This window comes from Ixodes scapularis, unplaced genomic scaffold (assembly GCF_016920785.2).
Source record: "Ixodes scapularis isolate PalLabHiFi unplaced genomic scaffold, ASM1692078v2 PGA_scaffold2__306_contigs__length_199485367, whole genome shotgun sequence".
Lineage (NCBI taxonomy): Eukaryota > Metazoa > Arthropoda > Arachnida > Ixodida > Ixodidae > Ixodes > Ixodes scapularis.
In genome coordinates, this window is record NW_024609857.1 from 33,733,050 (window position 1) to 33,747,636 (window position 14,587).

Consider the following 14,587-nt stretch of genomic DNA (forward strand, 5'->3'; position numbering starts at 1 on the left):
AATACAAATGTTTCAAGTCCCTGTTTAGCAAACCAAAGTATTTCAATACTCTGAACAGAGTACAAATCAGAAGTATTCCAATACTCAACAGAGTACAAATCTACTCTATCTGATAAAAGTACAAATGCAAAAAATTGATAACTTCATACCACCTATACCATTCCTGCTATACATACACACTTAACTAACCCTTACTAAAATCAAAACCAATCACAGCTCGGCGCCGTTCTGAAGTCACTGCTTCTCCTGTACAAGAAACAGACAGCTTGCCCTCCGCATTGCTTGGATGCGTTCTAGAACAGCGGTTCAGAATTTGCTTCGCTCAGCAGGACACTCCCACTGTTCTCCTCGTCCTCCTGCCGGCTTGCTGTTTGGGTGCCAGCAGGTGTATTCGGCCACGTACGTCATTTACAAGAAACTCTACAGATGATTGAGGCAACCAATTATCGCTTTTATATGTTACGTTTACTACACGAATGAGGAACGCGGAAGCAATCTCAGCAAAAGCACCCCAAACACGCAAAAATAAATATATATTATGCCAAATCTTCTATAGAGTTGTTATTGCTTGCTTGCTTGTGTGTGTGTGCGTGCGTGTGTGTGCGCGCGCGTGCGTGCGTGCGTGCGTGTGTCGGCCCCCCCCCCCCCGACACGCTTATGGCCTGAATGTCCAACGAGACTGAATGTCCAACGAGCCTGAATGTCCAATCGGTCACGTGACAGGCGAGACGGAATGTCCAACGAGACGAAAGATCCAATCGAGACGGAATGTCCATCGAGTCTGAATGTCCAACGAGACGAAAGGTCCAATCGAGACGGAATGTCCAACGTGCCTGAATATCCAACGAGACGAAAGATCCAACAGAGACGGAATGTCCAACGAGCCTGAATGTCCAACGTGCCTGAATATCCAACGGATATAGAATGAACCTTGCAAAGAATTTAGAAGACATTTCTTTGTTGAATTGTAGGACTACTGATATAGTTACGGCGGTGAAAAATGCGTTCGATGAAATGGGGAACCGGACATTTCGGTGCGGAGATATCGGTACGCGATCATTTCGGTATGTGGTCGCTTCGGCACCGGGCTTTTCAGTACCAGGATTTTTGATGCACGGCTATTTTGGTATGCCGCTGAGCTTGTCCCACTGACGTTGCCTCTGTGAAGTCCCCAAAATGAAATTAAAATTATGCTCGTATATTTTGTAGACTTCATAAAATCCCCAAAACAATTCATTTATTGTTCGTCTTATATATCGAAATATAAAGATGATATCTGTAATTTAAAAAAAAAAAAAGATGTTTAAAAGGTCACACATGCTACAAGATCAAAGGCCGAACTCGTTGACCATTGACAACCTGCCACGCGTTTGATTTTAAAAGGTCGTACCTCTGGAGCGGAAACAAATGTGGGACCCACGAGCGTCCTTAGTCACCGTTTTTCCGTATTGTACGAGTTGCTATATTTTTCTTATTCGTGTCCCTACTCCCGCAAAGATGATGTCCTTCGCATGGGAGAAAAGCGCCTGATTGAATTTCAGTATTATAATTATTATTAGGTGAAGTCGGTGTAGTATGTGTAATTACTCTAAATTGCAGTTTTTTTTTCTTTTTTACAGAACGAACGTGAAAATTTTAGACATTTCTGATTGGACTTCTCGGTCCCCAGAAACAAAAATTCGATCCTCATATCAAAATCAGTGATAGAATACAACGGTCCTTCCATTAAGCCTTTGTGCAGCTAATCTCCTCAATTGGTGAGCTTTTGTCCGGTGATTGTGCGTTGACGCTTATCGCGACGATTACTTTCGCATGCTTCGGCCACCAAAGCAATTGCTGTCGCAGTGAACCATGTATTAAGCAACAAGTAGGTAATATTAATAATTATTACAATACTTTTTTAGGGTTGGCTTCCGTCGTTTCTGCCTTTCCTGGTCACGTGGCATGCAGCAATCGCACCGATACGCGCATAGGTAGCATACCAAGGCTGCGATCGGATTTCAACTGGTTCTAACTCTGTCACAGAGCCGCTGCGACAGTGCGACCGTTATTTATTCATATGCGTACATTACAAGTGCACATATGACCACGGCATCAGGAGGTCAGCCCCTCGCTCGGTCTTCCCAAATACCATAAAGCTAGAGTTACGAGTGAACATACTCACGAAGAACCCGACTTTTATCATTTTGAATAACCCGGGTACGATTCACCATCGGACCCTTGCCAATTCTAAGAGCTCCATTTGTCATCCTCTCTATTTTGAAAAGAAGGTCTCACTGTTGACCCCCACTGTCACCGGCAATCTACACACCCAACCCTAATCAACTCTTTTCGACAGTTCGACAAACGGGGACTTTCGCCCCATTCTTCATTCTGCGAATCGGTTGTCCAGAGACCTCTTTCCAGTTGTCCAGAGACCAATGGAATTTCGACGAAGTGACCGGATTCGTGGTGCAATACGCTTACCCTACAAGAATAGAAAGCCACATGGAACAATCTATTGTTATATTCACACATGATGCAGGCTATTAGTACATCCGGGTGTGAACCTTCTGCTGCACGCCGAGATGGATGCGTTCGCTTCCTTTATCAGCAGTCAAGCTCCCACCGACCAAGACGTCATGAACTACCTCGACAAAATGGCGAGCTTTGGAGTGCTTCCAGAAGCCAGTTAAACTACATGGGCTTCTGAAAACCACTACGCATGTCACATGCAAAAAAAAAAAAAATATGCGTACTGTGTGATATTAGTATTATCGCTCTACTCACTGACATACAAACGTATTGGTAGGGAATGGATGCGTATGTAAACTACAGACAACTGCAGTGTACAGTGAGTAGTTGTCTGTTCCAAAGATAAACGAACAAAAATAAAAATTTCTGAAATTCACACAATTGTTCCGCATTTACTCAAGAATTGTCGGGTCACACCAGCCACCACCCCCATGCATTTACAGGCGCGTTAGATGTAGATTTTATTTAAAAAAAAAAAGATATCTATATTTTTTTATTAGTGGGAAATTACGCTTGTGGAAACTCTTGATGCCTCGCAGCCACAGCTCCCAAAGCTCCTTTTAAAAAATTAAATATTGACTTTCCGCAAAGTCAGTGGCGCTGGCGGGCGGTCATGTGTTTGCGATGAGGATCTCCGTATGTAGCTCATCTATAGATCGAAACGGGCAGGGATGAGGACTGAACTAGAAATTCCTGGGTTCTGAAGCGCGGCTTTTATAGACGTCCCCCAATTGCGATCCACGCGAACACCCGTACATTGCATCCCTATTATGTATTTCAAATTGGCTGACCTATGTCATCGGAATATTCCAAACATTTGAACTGTTAATATCAAAGGAGCGTTTGGCGTCGTACAATCGACACCTTTAACCGATTGGTACCACCTTGATCACAGTTAGCGGGAACGCCGGAGCGCGTGGCAGCGGGCACTATCAGAGCGCTCTACCGGACTGGCGCGCAACTGCTGCGCATGCGCATCGCGCGTGCGGCGAGATTATAGACCTTTTCCACAAGCGCGCCGCCATCTTGAATTGTCGTCACTTCCAGTATGGGCGAAAACATAACTTTTCCGTCGCAGCGCCAATAGAAGACATTTAGTATATAAGCCTAAGTGTCACACATTCACGTTTTGGCTCCCCTCTATTTTTTTACTGGTTACAGGTTGAAACGTTTTACTATTTTGTCGTCGCCCATACTGGAAGTGACGACAATTCAAGATGGCGGCGCTCCTGTGGAAAATGTCTATATTCTCGTCCGGCGCATCACGTCATATGAGCGCTCGTCTTTCGTCTGCTACGCGCGTCGTCTGCTACGTGTATCGTCTGCTACGCCTGTCGTCTGCTACGGGTGTCGTCTGCTACGCCTGTCGTCTGCTACGCGCCTCGCCTGCTACGTGTGTTGTCTGCTACGTGTCTTGTCTGCTACGGCTGTTGTCTACCATGCGCATGCTACTGGTGATAGCGAGAACTTTGGCATACCCGAAAGGTGGTGAACCCTAAAATGAAAGCTCCTCCAATGTGCTCATCTGCTTTCCTGGTTTAGTTTCAGTATTTTTTAAAGCAAATAAACATTGTGACTTTTTTTTTTTCTCGCGTCAGTCTGCGCCAGCTTCGCCGACCCCGCTTCCTGTGAAGTTTAGAGCTATCTCGGGCGCGGTGATCATAAACTAATTGTCGGCCAGCGCGTCTGCATCATTAATTAACGTGGTCCTGACTTTGATAACTGCATTTATAGCTTGTGGTTCTTGTCGTCCTCATTGTTATTGCCTTTTGGCCTGTGATGGATGTGTGTTGGTGACTGTGGGGTGCAGACGTCTAAGATTTCTTCCCATAAGGTGGAGAACGTCGATTCGTCTGAAAAGACACCCCGGCCCCAGTCATCCGCCGTCCACGACGCATGTCCCATCGCAAAGCGGAGCCTCGTTTCCTTTTTTGAAGGAAATAGCAGGGGCTTCTGCGCTGCCATGGCGCTATGCAGACCGGCGCTTGCCAACCTCCGACGAATTGTCACGTCCAAAACGTCCAATTCCAGCTCCTCTCGGATTTCCCTGGCCGAAAGAAAGGGGTTTTCGACGACAGCGGCAATAATGTAACGGTTCTCATCCTCGGTCGTCGCTCTTGGGGGAGTCCCTCGAGGTGCGTCGTGGATCCGGCCTACATAACGGAAAGCTTGAAGGATTTTATTAACCGTCTTTAGAGGCCTTTTTACAAGGGCCCCGATGGCCCGCTGCGAGTGCCCTTTCTGGGAGAGCTCGATGATCAATCGCCTGTCCTCCTCTGGAACTCTGGCCATGACGAGGTGCAGCAATCGTTCTGACAGCAATGCAAAGGCGCCTAAATTTATCAAGCACACCGCATGCGGGGGAGGGGGCCTCGAATATTTTATTAATAAAATATAAGAAACAAAAAAGGTATGATAATGAATCATGCATCAAAATATTCGCTTGCTTGTCGCATGCCCGTGGGCTGATAAGTTCATCCACACGCATTTTAACCCCGGCGCTTCCATGCGACATGCTTCGCGTTGAAGACGACGCCCGTAGCAGACGACGCGCGAGCGCTCCGATGACGCGATGCGCGCGATGAGAGCATATTCCCTCAGCAGGCGCGATGCGCATGCGCTGGAACTTGCGCGCCGGGCCGTTAGGCTGCTCTGATAGTACCCGCTGCCACGCGCTCCGGCGTTCCCGCTAACTGTGATCAAGGTAGTACATAGCTGCGCATCGGCACTCAGCTAACTAACCATCAAGCCTTCCTATCGATAAAATTATAATATTTGTGTCTGCTCTGTTTCTTTGTCGGTCCGTCGACGTCGGCTTTTGTGGCACGACATTTTAGTATGATGTAACTACGGCAATGCCGGCAGGGACGCGGACTAAATATACACACAAGTCTGTACATTTAAGAGGGCAAATTATTCTAGCACGTGACAGGCGAGACGGAATGTCCAACGTGCCTGAATGTCCAACGAGACGAAAGATCCAACCGAGACGGAATGTCCAACGAGCCTGAATGTCCATCGAGACGAAAGATCCAACCGAGACGGAATGTCCAACGAGCCTGAATCTCCAACGAGACGGAAGATCCAACCGAGACGGAATGTCCAACGAGCCTGAATGTCCAACGTGCCTGAATATCCATTATTGGATCTTTCGTCTCGTTGGACATTCAGGCTCGTTGGACATTCCGTCTCGTAATCCCCCCGACACTACCAAATTTCACCGACGCTACCAAATTTCACGAGCGGCTTGATAGCCGAGTTGTACAACTTATTAAAATATGTAATGTAAGTGTAACTGACTGCAAAAAAAGTTATCGGTGTTTTCTAGGCTCAACTGGAAAACCTGTGTGTTTTTTCCCTGTAGACTTTGATACATACTTTAGCTGTTGAATACGTTGTATCGCACCGTCATCAACCCTTTCGCAAAGGTTGGGGTAGTCAGTTCGACGTCAGCGCGCTGTACATCCAACTGATGTTTTGGGGTGTCGTATATGTGACAAGGGGTGTAACGTCTACACCCCTTTTTTTTAGAGTGTACAAGCCACGTGCAACGAAAACTCTTCAACTTCAAGGTTTCGTGATTAACTATCACCAGGTCGCCTGCGCACTCACTGTCTTTTCGTTAGTGATACATATCGCAGACACGGCGAACTCGCGTGTGCAATAAGTATGTGGGAATTCGCTAGGAACTCCCCAGTCACGGGTACGGCAGCAGAACGCGGACGAAGCGCATTCGCGCTTCACAGTGCGATATAGACGCAAGAACCCGGCCCCCTCAAACTCGGGTGTCACGGGAACCGATATCGCGCGCAAAAAACAGACAAAAAAAAAAAAAAAAAAAAAAGAAAAGAAATGCGAGAACGATTTTTGAATTTGCATGTCATGGGAAGGGATACCCCGCATAGTACGGATGCTGCCAATTCGCGTGTCACGGTGTGATAAGCACGAGGGAACCCGCGGCGAGCACGCTTGTCGCGTGCCGATACAGCAAATCATGCAATAGACAAAACTTTAGAAAAAAGAAAAAAAAAAGGATGTGTGATTTTTTTGGGGGGCGGGCGTTTGTACGAGACTTTACGGCGATTTAATGCCGTGTGTGTCGTATTTCGAATACACTCGGTCATGCTCAGTACCACTGTGCAAAAAAATAAATAAATAAATAAAAATAATAATAATAAATAAAAAAACTTAAGTGAATGACGAAACGACGCATCGAAGCATCGTCTAGAGACTCTAGTCGTTTGTCAGAGTTCTGATGAGTACTCTGACGACTCTGACAAAGCGACCTGTGCATGTGCCATTTTCGGAGATCAGGCTTACCGCCGTTGACACGACCACATCGGTATGGTGGTTTCATAGCCGGTAGCGCGCGGTACGCGGCAACAGTTTGCTAAAAGTCCCTCTTTTTTCAGAATTACCTAAACAAACACAACACGGTAAACCACTGTAACCATTAAAAAAAGTACTCCAAAATATAATCTAAAAAAAAAAAAAAAAAACTTGTTTGGCTAGTTTTGGCGCAACAATGTGCGCTTGGGAGCAGGATGGCGCAGCAAAAGTAGGTTGGTGTACAATGGCACAATTGGCGCAGCGCTTCCACCCCTGGCAGTGTTCTACGGTATGTTAGTAACAAGGCTAAACAAAATGGCCTGCTGGTCAATTTCAAGAATTTATTACTGAGTGCTCATCTCAGGTACTAACACTACTGAAAAAGATTATGCTAAGTTGCTTAAAAAAAAAAAAAAAAAAAAGCTGAAACTCTCCTTGGAAAAAAAAAAAAAAAGAGTTAGAAGCGAGTCCTGACATATTTTTTTCCCGTGAATCTGATATCACGCTCGTTTTCAGCGAAGATGTAACTTATGGCGAGAAAACACAAAAAAACCTTCGACCAGTCGTGACCTCACAATAGAATCTTTGGGCCACCAAACGCGTGTCGCTCGTGTGGGCAGCGCGTGCAATTTCAAGCTTGCCAGGAATATTCCCCCGCACCAGTCATGACGTCTCTTTTTGACCTTTTCAAAATAGCAAGAGTGCACTTGCATAGCTTCGATAGGTACTGTAGATGAGCGAGAGCGGAAGATTACGAAAACTCCCAATATGATGTCACGCCTTGGGAAGAAGGAGCGTCGCAGTACTTTGAAAATTAATTTCTGCGGCCTCCGTGGACCAAATTGAAAAATAATCTCGATATTTGTGATCCTGGAGGGCAAATGAAGACGATTTAAGTGTTTCCCTCAAATACAGAACTGCTTCAGTTTCCCTTTAAAAGGGTTAGGATACGCCAAAATAAAATATAACTATACTGCTAGGATCCATTGTATGTTCCTATATGTCTGTTAAATTTGTTTTTAAAACTGTGAGATAGTTTCTGGACTCGCCAACTTGGCTCTCTCTCGGCACCCTCGTGCTTCCGCTTCCTCATTTACTTTTCGCGGTTTCGAGACTATGACGTCTATGGCATTGCTCACTTCATCGGAGCCTTCGACACTGATCGCAGCAGCGATGAGAGTGATTGTTATCAAAAGTTGTTGGAAGCTGGTCATTTTGCTTCGACTCGCTTGTGACCAGCTCCAGCGATGACCAAGTCGTCACAAACAAACTTGCCATTGACTGCGACAATGTCGCACATGCATGTAGGGTGCAAGTTCAGAGGACAAGGGGACGAGAACAAGAGCATACGAGGGGGGACCCAAAAGAAACCCAACTAAATTTTTTTGCACTTATTTATTCCCATTTCAAGTACAAACGTTCAATCTCCTTCAAAGTACTGTCCACTTGCACTAATACACTTGTCTAATCTTTTAATCCATGTGTCGAAACATTGTTTAAATTCATCTTTTGTGATGCTTGACAGCGCCTCCGTCGTTTTAGAGCGCAGCTCTTAGGGGCCCGTTTCCGGCTTGAGCGGCGTTGGCGTCGCCGTTGCCGTCGGCGTAACCGCGTGGTGCATTATGGGTAAATTTCCCCGCTAAATCTAGCGGAAAAATTTACCCGCTAAATATATTCCCCGCTAAATCTAGCGGAAAAATTTCCCCACTAAATCTAGCGGAAAAATTTCCCCGCTAGATTTAGCGGGAAAATTTCCCCGCTAAATCTAGCAGAAAAATTTTCCCCGCTAGATTTAGCGGAAAATATTCCCCGCTAAATCTAGCGGAAAACTTTTCGCGCTAAATCTAGCGGAAAAATTTCTCCGCTAAATCTAGCGGAAAAATGCCCCCCTAAATGTAGCGGAAAAATTTCCCCGCTAAATCTAGCGAAAAAATTTCTCCGATAAATCTAGCGAAAAAATCTAGAAAAATTCCCCGCTGAATCTAGCGGAAAAATTTCCCCGCTAAATCTAGCGGAAAATATTCCCCGCTAAATCTGGCGGAAAAATATCCCCGCTAGATCTAGCGGAAAAATTTCCCCGCTAAATCTAGCGGAAAAATTTCCCCGCTAGATTTAGCCAAAAAATTTCCCCGCTAAATCTAGCGGAAAAATTTTCCCCGCTAGATTTAGCGGAAAATATTCCCCACTAAATCTAGCGGAAAAATTTTCCCGCTAAATCTAGCGGAAAAAATTCTCCGCTAAATCTAGCGGAAAAATGCCCCGCTAAATCTAGCGGAAAATTAACCCGCTAAATCTAGCGGAAAAATTTCCCCGCTAAATCTAGCGGAAAAAATTCCGCGCTAAATCTAGCGGAAAAATATCCCCGCTAAATCTAGCGGAAAAATTTTCCCGTTAAACCTAGCGGAAAAATTTCCCCGCTAAATCTAGCGGAAGAATTTTTCTGGGGGGTCACGTGACCCCCCCAAGGTCACATGACCCCCGCCCCCGCCCCGAGAACAGGTAACCCTCAGTACCCTTCCCTCCTCCTCCTCCAGAGCTGCGCTCCGATTCGGTGTTACAGGGAGTTGTAAACGGCTTTCATTTTTTTTCTTCACCTCAGCAACGTCAGCAAAACGCTTTCCTTTCATTTCTCTTTTCATTCTAGGAAACAAAAGAAAGTCGCACGGGGTAAGGTCGGGTGAGTATGGGGGGTGAGGAACAGGGGTCATACCATTTTTGGTCAAGAATGGACCTTTTTCATAGTTCGACCACGATCGTGGCGCGCCCTCGCGGAAATCGCTCGAAACACTTTTGGTGGCTCTGGTACCGTCTCTCCGTCGTCTGCGCCAGGCCTGGCGTTCCTCCCGGTTCATGTGTTTACGTGTCTACTCTGGTGGCGTTGTTCCGTCTTTCCCCATTCTGAACGTGTCTTTCTGTCTTCGTTTCGCGTGCATATTTTCTTCGAAATGGCTGAGGACGACCTGGAGGATTAACAAAAGCTACTGCCTACGATACAGAGGACCTTGTTCGTTTTTATACCTTCAAGGGTGCGTAGACATCCGACGCTCCATCAGTTCCTACCATCGACTCGGAGCCACTTAATCGTCACTTCGGTATCGCGTCTTGCAATTGGCTACTTAAAGAGGGGTCTGCTTTCAAGGAAGAGTCGCAGAGTGTCATGTAAGGAAAGTAATGGTGACCAGTTTCGATACCGCCCCAACCATCTACCCTGTGCGGAGCTTGTGAGCTCCGTTTATAAGGCCCGGCCACTACAAGCAGCTGATATTTCTCCCCTCGATCGCTTAAGTTATTCGAGCTTATTGCGTCCGTCACTTCGCCGTCCTGTGTACCGCACGAACGCACGAGCATCACCGTATTCGGGATTGTGTAAACAAACTCGGGCGGTGTGAAATTCGGGCGGTCCTGATATCGCGAAGGCTCGCCTGCACGAACAAAAAGAAAGGAACGGCATGTTAGAAAAATCTCTCTTTAAATTCAGCACGTTTACGAACCTTCGACAAAGTGAGCCCGGCAAACAAAGGAGTTCACGGTTGGTTGCCACGGCATTCCATCAGGGTTCTGTCTCCGAAAGGCTTAAATTCGTCTTGCACGCTTTAAATGTTTTGCCAGCGACTGATATTTTTATGTGATTTTTCTTCTCTTTTAACATGGTAAGACGCGAATGTCTATAGCGCACGCCTGAAGGACGGAAAGATTTATCATGTTATTCTTTACTTGAATACCATGTACGGCATGATTACGTCACACAACCTCGCGGGCACATTTTCTATTAACGGACAAAGAGTCAGAGTGTAGGCGAGCTGTTGTAAGTTGAACATGGTGGTAAACTTGATATACGAATACATGATAGAACATCGAGGACAGGGACGGAAACAGGACTTCTTTGAGAATTCCTGTGTCCTTGATCTTTTACCCTTTCATGTATTCGTATCTATTCACCAACACGCTCATTTTCAAGCATTAAACCTGAGACTGGTGTAGGAAAAGGAAAACGCAAAAAAAGAACAGGCATCGTCTCAAGAGACGTTGCCTGTTCATGTTCTGCCTCCTTTTGCGCTTTCGTTTTCCTGTCCCAGTTTCTGGTTTACCATCATGTTTAGATTTACTGTATTAGTTAAAATCAGAATGTCCCGCCGCCACATTGATGACCCAGCCAGCTGACACGGGGGATTCGCGTCCTATAGGCTTTTGAAAGCAGGGCAAAAAGGGCGGGGTGTTTGACATCGAGTCTTTTTGTGCACCCCCCACAAAGGCTGCTGAAACTCCATAAAGGCTTCCATTTGAACTATTTTTGCTTTTATTTGTTCAACGTACAGCTGCGCGGTGGTGAGGCGCGACGACTTTGAAACCAAGCCGCGAGAATAGCGGAGGAGTCAAGCCGAACCAGCACTGTCTGTGCGACCGAGCGGACGAGAGAGCCACCAAAAATGGCGCCTTTCCCTTTCCTCCCTCTCTCTCAGAGTCGGCGCATGCGCCCAGAAATCTCTGAAAAAGGTCAATTGTCGTACAGACAAGGCAGTGTGAGCCGGGGCATTGTCATGATGGAAAAACCAGTCACCCGACTTCCACAAATCGGGCCGCTTCCGCCGCACACTGTTGCGCAATCTTTTCAAAACCTCCAAGTAGAAAGCCTGGTTAATTAACTGTCTGACCCTGCGGAACAAACTCTGAATGGACGACTCCTTTCACATCGAAAAAACTAATCAGCATTGTTTTGATGTTTCATTTCACCTGACGAGCTTTCTTGGGGCGAGGCGAACCTGAAGTCTTCCACTGGCTTGATTGTTGCTTTGATTCAGGATCGTAACCATAGCACCAAGTTTCGTCACCTGTAATAACTTTTGAAAAAAAGTTCGGGCCACTTCGGACTCTTCTTTCAAAGCACAGCATGCTTCCATGCGACCTTGCTTTTGTTCAGCAGTCAGCAGTCGTGGCACGAATTTGGCAGCCACCCTTTTCATTCCCAAATCTTCTGTCAGAATTCGCTGCAATGAACTCCAACTCACTCCCGACAGCTCCACAATTTCGTCAATGGTCCGTCGTCGATCTTCGTTGATGATTGCACGAATTTTTTCAACGTTTTCATGTGTTCGTGCCGTGGAAGGACGACCGGAACGAGGTTTGTCATCAATTGACATGTCGCCAAACGGGAAAACCACTCAAACACTTGAGTTTTCCCCATGGAATCGTCCTGGTACGCCGCTTTTAACAGTGCAATAGTTTTTGTTCCACTTTTTCCAAGCGAAAAACAGAATTTAACCGCCGCACGCTGTTCACAGAAATCAGACTGCAAAAACGACGCTCACACGAAACACTTGTCACTATAAACCCAGCCGCAACTAGTCCTAACCTTCTTCGAGGACGGAATTAGGCCTAATGACTCAGCAATGTTCGCTCTATCAACTCCTGGCGGCAAAACGCGGTACTGCAAAAGCTCTGCTTAAAACAGAATTAGTTCGGTTTCTTTTGGGTCCCCCCTCGTACATTGGAGTAGCCGATTCGCGTGTGTGCAATGGACTACTTCCAAAACCGACGCGCCCCATCGCGACGAAATACCACGCAGTGCACTCTGGGAACTAGTTGGCCACTCAGTTTCGGTTTCGACTGAGCAGCTTCATCTCATGCTATCACGCCGCGACCGAACGCGCTGCTTGCGTTTTCGATTATCTGACTTTTCACGAACGCACAATACACTCATTCTGGAGCGATACAAAACGAAGACCGGGGCACTTTCCTTGGTTGCCGAAACACCGGATATTGTGCGTGCGTATGCGAACGTAGTAAGTAGTGGCTTAGTCACCTCACCCTACGAGTGCATGTTTGAGCTCAGTTTCAATAATCCCGTCTAGTACCAGTGAACTAGAACTGAAATTTGTTCATCTGGAGCCTTACACATATTTTGTTTGCCAAACGTCCGTTTCTTGTTACTTCATTGGGCGAAAAGCAAGCCGCATCCTCACAGGGTATCAAAGTTGAGCCCAGCGTTTACGCATGAACTTTTAAGGAAACGCAATAAATTCGACCTCACTACTGCACAAAAGTTACTATGATGTCTTCCTCGTGTCATCATATATCTCTCACTCAAATTTTATGCTGATAGAAGATTAACTTTTCGCAAACGCTGAGATCGGCTAGCTACGAACGAGCATCTCCTACTCCTCGCTAAGCCTTTTTGCACGAGCTTTTACTGACGCCCAAGATCTGTGCCTGAACGGTGTGTCTGAAATTATCTCGGCACACTCAGGCAGGAAGAAAACAAACGCATAACAAATATTATGGCCATTAGCAACCGTCAAACGCGCTTTGAATTCGTTCGAGCACTTGTGTGAAGAATGTCGCACCGGGCGCCGGACGGGCATGAACCCCTATGCGGTGCTCATAGGGGTTCATGCCCGTCCGGCGAACGGTGCGACATTCTTCACACAAGTGCTCGACTTTTGCTTTCTTAAAACGGTCTGTATGTGCGAATTTGCCTATATGATTGCAGGATAACTTTATGCGCATACGCGATGTTGAATATTAGTGGAATGCAAACGGGTGGGGACTTCACTTCGTGCAGTGCTGCGGGTCAGTACAGATGAGAGATAAGAAGTGTGTTAAAATTGAGCTTTTCAATGGCGCCTCCGAGTTTTACCTCGCATACTCAGGCATATTAAGAAAAACAGTAATTGCAAAAAGTAATATTTCGTCAAAGGACGCACGAAACAAACAAACTTCCTGACCAACAACACTAATGTAAAGGCGCGAGCCCGACGTATGCGTACTTACTGGTTGCTACAGCTTGTTGATTCGCACACAAGCAAGATCCCCGAGCTTCGCAGCGTCGAGATTCCCATCACTGGCTCGTCCACAAACCTCGATTGGAACGCTAACAGGAAGGCTCAAGTACAAAAATACAACAAGCATGTGTTAAGACAAGCTATACGTCTCAGGCTTGTGCTAAAGCTTCGAGGTCTGGCCATTTAGGTTAGTTTAGAGACCACAAATGACGCTCTCGGGACCAGAAAACAATCTCTTGTCGACGCTTCGATCGAAATCGAAACCATGCCACCCTCCTCCCTGGCCAACTAGTTCCCAGAGTGCAACGCGCGGCGAGCTTCGACAGGTACGGGGGCGCCTAGAATGAGTATGACGAGTACCATGGTGTGACTCACTTGGGCAGTGTTGCCCGGTTGCCAGATAAAGATCATCAACATTCCTAAATTGATTTTTGCAATTACAAGAGCACTAAAAATCACGAAACTTGATGTATATACACTAGGTAGCCTATGAGCATTCAATTTCAAGAATAATCTTTCTTTTTAATTTTTTTTCTTATATATTTTATAATAATTTTGGCCTCCTAACCCCTTTAAACATAACTACATTTTGAGAATAGCATTTAAAGCCACAAATGCAGGCATACACCTGTAAATATTGCTTGCGGCAGCTCTGTTTTAGATATGTTATGTAACGCATAGCGATTCTGTCTGCTTGTCCCAGTGGCGTCGGAACTATTCAGGAGATGGGGCGGCTACGGTGGTTATGGCGAGGGCCGACGGCAATTTTGCGCCCCCTATTGGTTCCAATAAATTTCTGATCTGTCTCGGGGAGCAGTCGCTCCCCCCCCCTCTCTCCCCCCCTCCCCCATTCCGACGCCACTGGCTTGTCCCCAAGCATGCCGGCAGGTTGTAGGCACATTCTTTCCCAATGTAAAGCGGGAACCTAGTTAGCTCCCACTCTAAAGAAGAAACAGTCCTGATAG